The sequence below is a fragment of the Elephas maximus genome, chromosome 24, assembly GCF_024166365.1.
Source record: "Elephas maximus indicus isolate mEleMax1 chromosome 24, mEleMax1 primary haplotype, whole genome shotgun sequence".
Taxonomy (NCBI): domain Eukaryota; kingdom Metazoa; phylum Chordata; class Mammalia; order Proboscidea; family Elephantidae; genus Elephas; species Elephas maximus.
In genome coordinates, this window is record NC_064842.1 from 41,389,069 (window position 1) to 41,398,094 (window position 9,026).

Here is a 9,026-nt window from a genome sequence, read left to right on the forward strand (position 1 = left end):
GCAGCATTTTGTTCTGTTGTGCATGGGATCACCATGAGTCATGGCCCAACTCAAAGGTACCTAACGACCATGTTGTTATTGTCATTGTTATGATAACAGCAAATACTACTTTAAGTATTTAATAAAGAGTAGTATTTGCTATTATTATTATATTTGGATCCCCAGCTCCTAGTGCTCTGCCTGGGACATAGGGATCTTGAATAAATGAATGAATGGGTGCGCGAATGAATGAGGTATCATGGCCTGGACAGGGAGGGCTGATGATGAGGATAAGGGAGGAAGACCCTTGATTCCCAGGAGATAAGGTTTCACTGGTAGTTGTGCCAGCAAATCCAAGCAAGGGTAAAAGGAACAAAGAGAGTTAGGAAGCAGCAGGCTTCCTGATCAGTCCAGGAACAAACACTGGGTTTGCATGAGCTACAGAAGCAAAGTGGTTCATGGAAATTCCCTGTAGCATCTTTTCTCACTGTCCAAAGTGTCACTTCCACCAAAACACAGTAAACCCTTACAAATAATTTTTAGCTTCCCACAATCTTTATCTTTCCTCCCAGACCGACCTGATCTCCCACATCCCTGAAAGGGACTCTGCTCTTGGCATCCATGAGAGCGGGCAGGGGTCCCTCTGCAGAGTGAGTTGCCAACGACTATCTGAGCTCTTAGTAGAGATGTGCATTGTGGGTGGGCTGCGTTGCCACCAAATGCAGGGCACAGCGGGAGGAGCCCCCTGAGCCCAACTCAAGTGGTTTTCACTAACCCTTGATTCCTTATCTACAAAATATAATGGGGACCTGGTGGCACGATGGTTAAGAGCTCAGCTGCTAACCAAAAGGTCGGCAGTTCGAATCCACCAGGCTCCTTGGAAACTCTATGGGGCAGCTCTACTCAGTCTTATAGGTCGCTGTGAGTCGGAATTGACTTGATGGCAAAGCGTAATCTACTTTACAAGGGTCTTATGAGGATTCAGTGACATCATCTTTGTAGCAAGCCTGATGCAGTCTGCAAACACCAGTGTGCCACAAATACTGTATCTCTTCATTGTCTCTAAATCAACTTAAATGTGCTAAGGTTTATGCACAATAAAATGCACTTATTTTAAGTGATGGTTTGATCAGTTTTGGAGAATGTATACACCTGTGTAACCCCCACCACAGTCAAGATATAGCACATTCCAGCACCACCAAGTGTCCCCTCCTGTCCTTTGCCATCAATCCCTCCCCCCAGCCCCAGCTCCAGGCAACCTCTGATCAGCTTTCTGTCACTATAGATTCATTTTGTCTTTTCTAGAATTCCACGAGTGGAATTTTACTCAGTGCAATGTCTGTGAGATTTGCCCATGTTGCATCTATCAGTGGTTCACTCTTTTTTATTACTGAGTAGTGTTCCATTGCATGAAAATATCACAATTATTTATCCACCCTCCTGTTGGTGGATTTGGGTGCTGTTTCCAGATTGGGGATAGTGTGAATAAAGCCCCTATGAACATTCGGGAACAAGTCTTTGTGTGGACATCTGTTTTGACCCCTGTTGAGTAAATGTCTAGGAGTGGAATTGCTGGGTCATGTGGTAAAACAGGTAAGTGTGTGTTTATAAGAAACTGCCAGACTCTTTTCCAGAGTGGCTATATCACATTCCACTCCCAACAGCAGTGTTGAAGAGTTCCAGTTACCCCACTGCATTGGCAACACTTAAATCAACTTAGTTTTGACTCTGAGCCCTCACCCTGCCAAGTAGGAAATTCAGCCTTACCTATATTCGGGCTGTTCCCCACAACACACACACACACAGAGGCACACACATACACACACACACTGTAGGGGGAGAACAAAGAGCCTGTGCCTCACATTATAACCTATCTGCATTGCTCCCTACTAAGATCTCCATTTTCCCAGTCCTTTTGGCCATTTCGGGTCTGCTGTGTCTGAGCCACGCCAATGATTGAGGATGTTCTGAGAGTCCGGGACCCACACAGCTGTTCCTGTCTGACATCCTGCTGCTGCCCAGGGCATGGGAAGAAAAGCAAAAATTAGTAGCTAAAAAAATAATCTTGCCTCATATATATAAAGCCCTTAGCATTGTCCCAGGTCCACAGGAGATGCTTAATGTTAGTTCCGTTTCCTTAAGAGAAAGGGGCCCTGGTGGCACAGTGGTTAAGAGCTCCTCACACCTGTGCATTTTGACCCGGAGGCCAGGCCTGTAAGCTAAGAGTAATACAGGGCCTGGTGTCTGCCCACTGAGAAGGCTCAGCCTGCTGTCTGGGCTGAGGATCATCCGCAATGACTGCCTGACTCCGAGCTCATGCTGCACCTTGCTCATTTTGTCAATATTGCAAAAGCACGAGCAATATCCCATTTAGTAAAGGGACAGCTCTCTCTTTTATTTTTTTTTTCTTGATAAATTTATTTACTTTTGTGCTTTAAGCGAAAGTTTACAAATCAAGTCAGTCTCTCATACACCTTGCTGTGTACTCCTTGCTGCTCTCCCCATGATGAGACTGCACGTTCCTCCTCTCTACCCTGTATTTCCCGTGTCCATTCAACCAGCTTCTGTCACCCTCTGGCTTCTCATCTCGCCTCCAGACAGGAGCTACCCACATAGTCTCATGTGTCTACCTGAGCCACGAAGCTCACTCTTCGCCAGTATCATTAACTATCTTATAGTCCAGTCCAATCCCAGTCTGGAGAGTTGGCTTCGGGAATGGTTCCAATCTTGGGCTAACAAAAGGTCCGGGGACCATGACCTCCAGGGTTCCCCTAGTCTCGGTCAGACCCTAAAGCCTGGTCTTTTTTGCAAGAGTTTGAGATCTGCATCCCACTCTTCTCCTGCTCCTTCAGGGATTCTCTGTTGTGTTAAGGGGACAGCTCTTGTGTGCACTTTTCTCCACTGGTCACATTCCCTGCCCCAAAAAGTGGGGCTTTTGGGGTAAGAGGCCCCTTCCCTTTATTCCTGCTCGCTGTTATGAAGCCATTTCTTCAGCTCGTAACCCAAATCAGTTTTGACCATTCTCTGTCACAAATGTGGGTTATGGTGCCTGGCAAATAGTAGGCAGTTGGTACACATTTGTTGGTGAACAGATGACTGAGGTGTTGACTGCTGATGATTTTGTGGGTGTGGACATAGGCTGTTGAAGTCAGTTATACCTCATGGGGCAGTCTCTGTTGGAAGGAAAAGTTCTGCTACTGCTGGTCTCTCTATATCCCTGCCAAAACCAAAAACCAAACGTGTTGCCTTTGAGTCAATTCTGACTCATGGTGACCCCATGTATTACAGGGTAGAACTGCACCATAAGGTAGTCCTTCAGTAGCACAAACGGTGAAGCACTTGACTACTAACTGAAAGACTGGTGATTCATAACCCAACCACAGGTGCCTTGGAAGAAAGGCCTGGCAATCTGCACACGAAGTTCTACTCTGCACACCTGAGGTCGCCATGAGTCGGAATCAACTCGACAGCAGCTGTTGGTTTGGGGGTTTTTGTTTTTTTTTAAAAAAAAAATATTTATAGAAGCAGATCCTGACCTTTCTTCTGTGATTCCCCTGAGTCTGAACCTCTAGCCTTTAGGTACAGGATTGGAGAAAGCAGTGGGGTCAAAGGTCTCCATGGGGACTTGCAGTAGGCACTCGGGAGTGGGGCGGGGAGCCTCTGCTCTTGGATGCCCCCTAGGGGTCAGCATGCACTACTGGGCAGCAGGCCCTTCTTCCTTCAACCTGGAGAACTTTTTCACTGGTGCCCAAACAGATGGCGAGCCCTTAGACTCTAAACTACCACTGCTTGTATTTGTCATTTATTTTTTCCCTCTGTTTAAGTGCTGTTTTAATAACTGGTCTTACATAATGCACAATTCTACTTTATTCCTTTTTAAATAATTGTTTCCTGAATTAATATTATTTACTTAATTTGACTGTTTTTCTTTCATTAACCTAATATCTGTATTATTTCTGATTTTGATTATCTTACCTTTCAACTTACCAAATTCTTTTTGTTTCATGTAACTTAACTGTACGTGTGAGTGCATGTGAAATATTTGGTTTGTTCTGTTTCATATAATTTTGTTTGGCAATTATTTCATCCTCTTTGTAGGTTCATTTAACTCAGTACGTTCGTTATTTATTTTCTTCTGATACTTTATTTCATTTTAATGATGCAGTGGCGGGGGGCTTCAGAAGGGGGTTAACTAGGTACACAGTCCGTGTTACTGAGCATACCTGAACAAGCTTGGCTCAAGGGCAATGTGGCAATCTCCACATGGGCATATGTCCCCTAAATTTCCTCACATCTGCCCACCCCAACACAGTCCCGGGGTTGGTCCAGAGCCCTGAGGGCGGGGAGGGGCTATAAATTCAAAAAATGAATCACTAGTACCTCAGTGGAATGCTGCTTCCTGCCCTGAGAGATCCTGGCACTGGGAGTAGGGAGTAGGGCACTGTCCCGTCTAGGAGAGGCCTCTGGAGCTACAGTTTACAAGGAGCAAGTGCCACACCCTTTACATACTTCCCCTTATTTAATCCTAAGAGATTGAATTCAAAACCCTGTGAGATGGTACTTGTCATAGTCAGGGTTCTCTGGAGAAAAAGAACCAGTAAGACATACGTGTATGTGTACATATATATACACACACACATATATGTACATATATATGTATATATAGAGAGAGAGATTTATTTTAAGGAAATAGCTCATGCAATTGTGGGGCTGGCAAGTCCAAAATCTGTAGGTCAGATAACAAGCTGAAGATTTCCTGAAGTTGTATCACAAGATCCCTGGGTCGGGCAATGGGAAGAGAGAGGAGTAGAGGAGTTCTAGAAAAATGGCTATTTATAGTCTGGAAGCAGAGTAAACAAACCTTAGAGAGGACTCCCTTTTTGCTCTTAAGGCCTTCAGCTGATTGGATGAGGGTAATCTACTTAAGGCCCACTGATTTAATCACATATACCTGCTTCATCTATGGCATCTAGTGTTTGACCAAGCAACTGGGCACCATAGCCTAGCCAAGTTGACACATAAAATTAACCATTATGGTACTATATTATTATTCCCATTTTACAGATGAGGAAACTGAAGTACAGAGAGGTTAAGGAAGTTCCTCAAGGTCATATAAACAGTATGGAGAGAGCCTGGGCTTTGAAAAGGTCTATATGAGTTCACAGCCCAGGCTCCCAGCCTGATATTTCCCAGTAATTCTATTCTAGCCCCCACCTCAGGTCCCTGACTCAGAATTGAAGGGGGAGGAGGGATGGAGTCCTGTCATATGCATTTCAACACCCTTGCACAGGCAATTCTTTTTTTTTTAGTTCAGTTTCTCTTTATTCTGAGATCATATCCTATTTTGGGGAGATTGTAGTTAGTATAACTTTTCTTACTTTTTTTTTTTAATTGTATTTTAGATGAAGATTTACAGAACAAACTAGTTTCTCATCAAACAGTACACACATTGTTCTATGACATTGGTTAACAACCCCACAACATGTCAACACTCTCTCTTCTCAACCCTGGATTCCCTATTACCAGCTTTCCTGTTCCCTCCTGCCTTCCAGTCCCTGCCCCAGGGCTGGTGTGCCCCTTTAGTCTTGTTTTGTTCCATGGGCCTGTTCAATCTTTAGGGTGAACCTCAGGAGTGACCTCATTACTGAGCTGAAAGGGTATCCAGGGGCCATACTCGCAGTGTTTCTCCAGTCTCTGTCAGGCCAACAAGTCTGGCCTTTCTTTTTTTTAAAATAATTTTTATTGTGCTTTAAGTGAAAGTTTACAAATCAAGTCAGTCTCTCACATATAAACTTATATACTCCTTACTACTTACTCCCACTTTGGTCTTTCTTTTTGAGTTGGGATTTTGTTCTACATTTTCCTCCACCTCTGCCTGGGACCCTTTATTATGATCCCTATCAGAACAGTCAGTTGTGGTAGCTGGGCACCATCTAGTTGTACTGAACTCAGTCCGGTGGAGGCCATGGTAGATGTGGAGGCCATTAGTCCTTTGGACTAATCTTTCCTTTGTATCTTTAGTTTTCTTCATTATTCCTTGCTCCCAAAGGGGTGAGACCAGTGAAGTATCCTAGATGGATGCTCACAGGCTTTTAAGATCCCGGACGCTACTCACCAATGTAGAATGTAGAACATATTCTTTATAAACTCTGTTATGCCAATTGAGCTAGATGTTCCCTGAGACCATGGTCCCCACAGCCCTCAGTCCAGCAATTCGGTCCCTCAGGGAGCTGGATGTGTCTATGGAGCTACCATGACCTTGCCTTGTACAGGTTTGCACAGACAATTCTAACTTGCATGATACTCTCCTAGAAGTGGGCATGGCCTAGAAAAGCAGGACTTACTTATTTTTCTGTTTTAGCCCCAATTTTACAGATGTCAAGTGGGAAATGCTGACTCTGGGCTGCGGTGGTCAGGACAGTCCACACCTCAACACCAGAAGAAAGGACGGTGGCGAGCCTGTGCCCTAGGCTGAGGTGGTCAGTTATACATGTTGGCTGTATAGCCAGCTGTCTGGGTTCATTTCATGGCTCCTTCCCGCTCCCAGCTGTGTGACTTCAGAAAAAGTATTTCACCTTTGAGTTGAACAGTTTGCTCCTTTGTAAAATGGGAATGATAATACAGTAGTCCCCCCTTCAGTGTTGTTATGTGCCACCGAGTCGTTTCTAACTCATAGCCACCCTATAGAACAAAGTAGAACTGCCCCATAGGGTTTCCAGGGAGCCTGGTAGATTTGAGCTGCTGACCTTTTGGTTAGCAGCTGAGCTCAACCACTGTGCTCCTTTCAGTAGTCCCCTCTCATCCACGGTTTCAGTTATCCGTGATCAACCGAGGTCCAAAAATGTTAAATGAGTAGTGTGATGAAATCTCGTACCGTCCTGCTCCATCCCTCCCAGGGACCACATTCACATAACTTGTACTGCAGTGTATTGTTATAATTGTTCTATTTTATTATTAGTTATCATTGTTAGTCTCTTACTGTGCCTAATTTATAAATTAAACTTTATCATAGGTATGTATGTATAGGCCAAAACATAGTATATACAGGGTTCAGTACTATCCATGGTTTCAGGTATTCATGAGGGGTCTTAGAATGTATCCTCAGTGGAAAAGAGGACTACTGTACTGCCTACCTCTTAGGGTAGTTGTGAGGATTAAATGAACACATGTGAAATGCTTGGTTAACACTCAGGAAACACAAGATGTCTTAACGCAGGAATTTCCCATACTGCCCCCCAGGCGAACCTGCAAGGAAGGAGACTGGCAGGGCCACCCGGATATCTCTGAACCAGAAAATCCAGTTACACGGCCCCAAACCTCTATCAGGGCAACTAAAAGTCTCTCCTTAGCAACCGGATGGGAATCCCTAGGTGGTACAAATGGTTAACGTGCTCAGCTTCTAACTGAAAAACTGGAGGTTAAGTAAACCCAGAGATGCCTCAGAAGAAGGTCCTGGCACTATACTTATGAAAAATCAACATTGAAAATGCTGTGGGGCACAGTTCTACTCTGACACACATGAGGTTGCCATCAGTAGAGCCAAGTTGGCTCCACAGCAATAGGACAGCCCAAGGTCTCTTTATGCCCCAGCATCCTGTCCTTCCACAAGAAAACGTGCTGTGCAGCCTGATTGCTAATCTACACACCTGCTTGGCATTAACCAAGCTGTGAAAACAGGCTGAGGAGCAGCAGGAGACTGGGGAGGCTGGGGGCAGGGTCTCACCCCAGAGGGGTCTTGGCTGGGACATGGGGTCTGCTCTCTTGAAAGTATGCCTGAGAATGAGCTCAGAAGAGGCCCTGTTAGGGGGCAGCCAGGGCCGAGAGCTTCTCAAGGGAACCTGAAAAACAGGCTCTTCACTCAGATGGGGTATTAGGAGGGTGTGAATAAATACTCTCATACTAAATGGGTGCCATGGGGACAAAGCACCATAAATGAGAGAGAAAGAGGAGGCGTGACCTCAGAACTAGCCTGTCCATAAAACTGAGCAGAGAGAGAAATGTCTTTCTGGAAGACTCTGCTTTGATATCATGAGCCATGGTGATGGGGTAGGAAGGAAGATCTCCAACACGGACAAAGGGAGGAAGGAGAGGATCTGGCATCAGAACAGCCAGGGGCCAGGATCTGAATAGGAGGGACTGAAAACTCAGGGTCTCTTGCTAGTACTGCCTCTGAAGGAAGGTCAAGTGAAAAGTGTCCTGAGACCAAGCCAGCGGTCAGTTAGCCTGAGATGAGATCACATGTGCCAAGACTGAAAGAAGGAAGGAAAAGCAGAAGATGAAGTGATGGGTTAAGAAAGCAGGAGATACAGGATTTGTAGGTGTGGGTCAATCCACACTGCTGTGTATAGAGACAAGGCCAGACTTGGCCCAGATGAACCAGACAGAGAGGGTTGATTTGGCATGCAACACTCCCACTGGGACAGATCAGGAACTGTCTATGCTACAGGGAAGACCCATTTGACATGCCATTGACAGGTAAACACTGACCACTGGTCCCCACTGGTGAGTGGAGGGACTGTGGTCTTTTGTGAAGACTGGCATTTAGTATATAGCATGGCCCTGCCTGGCTTCTGTGCTGGGAATTAGAGAAGGATTTGGGTCTAGAGGAACCAGGGTACTGGCAGCTCACAGGCTAAGAATGAACTGGGTTGAGAGCCCGCTCTAAGCACTAGTCCATACACCTCCTCTGGGCTCCCTCAACGCTGGGTCTACCTGTACTATCACACTTACTGTCTTGTGCTTAAATGGCCTATTTATGCCTGTTAGTCCCACTGACACTGAGTTCTTAGGGGTGAGCACATGTTTTAATTATCTTTGTGCCCTTGGTGCTTGGCAGAGTGCTAGGCACATAGTAGATGCTCAGTATACATGAGCTGAACCAAACAGGAGGCTCCATGTTGAGTCACCTGAGTACGGAACTAGAGCTACTTTCTAAAAGCCAGCACCTGGAAGAAAGTGCCAGCAAGGCATGGGGCTGAGAACCAGACAGGCCCTGGGATCCACTGGTTCTCTGGATGGGTGGTTACCACCATGGTTCTTAGGGCAGG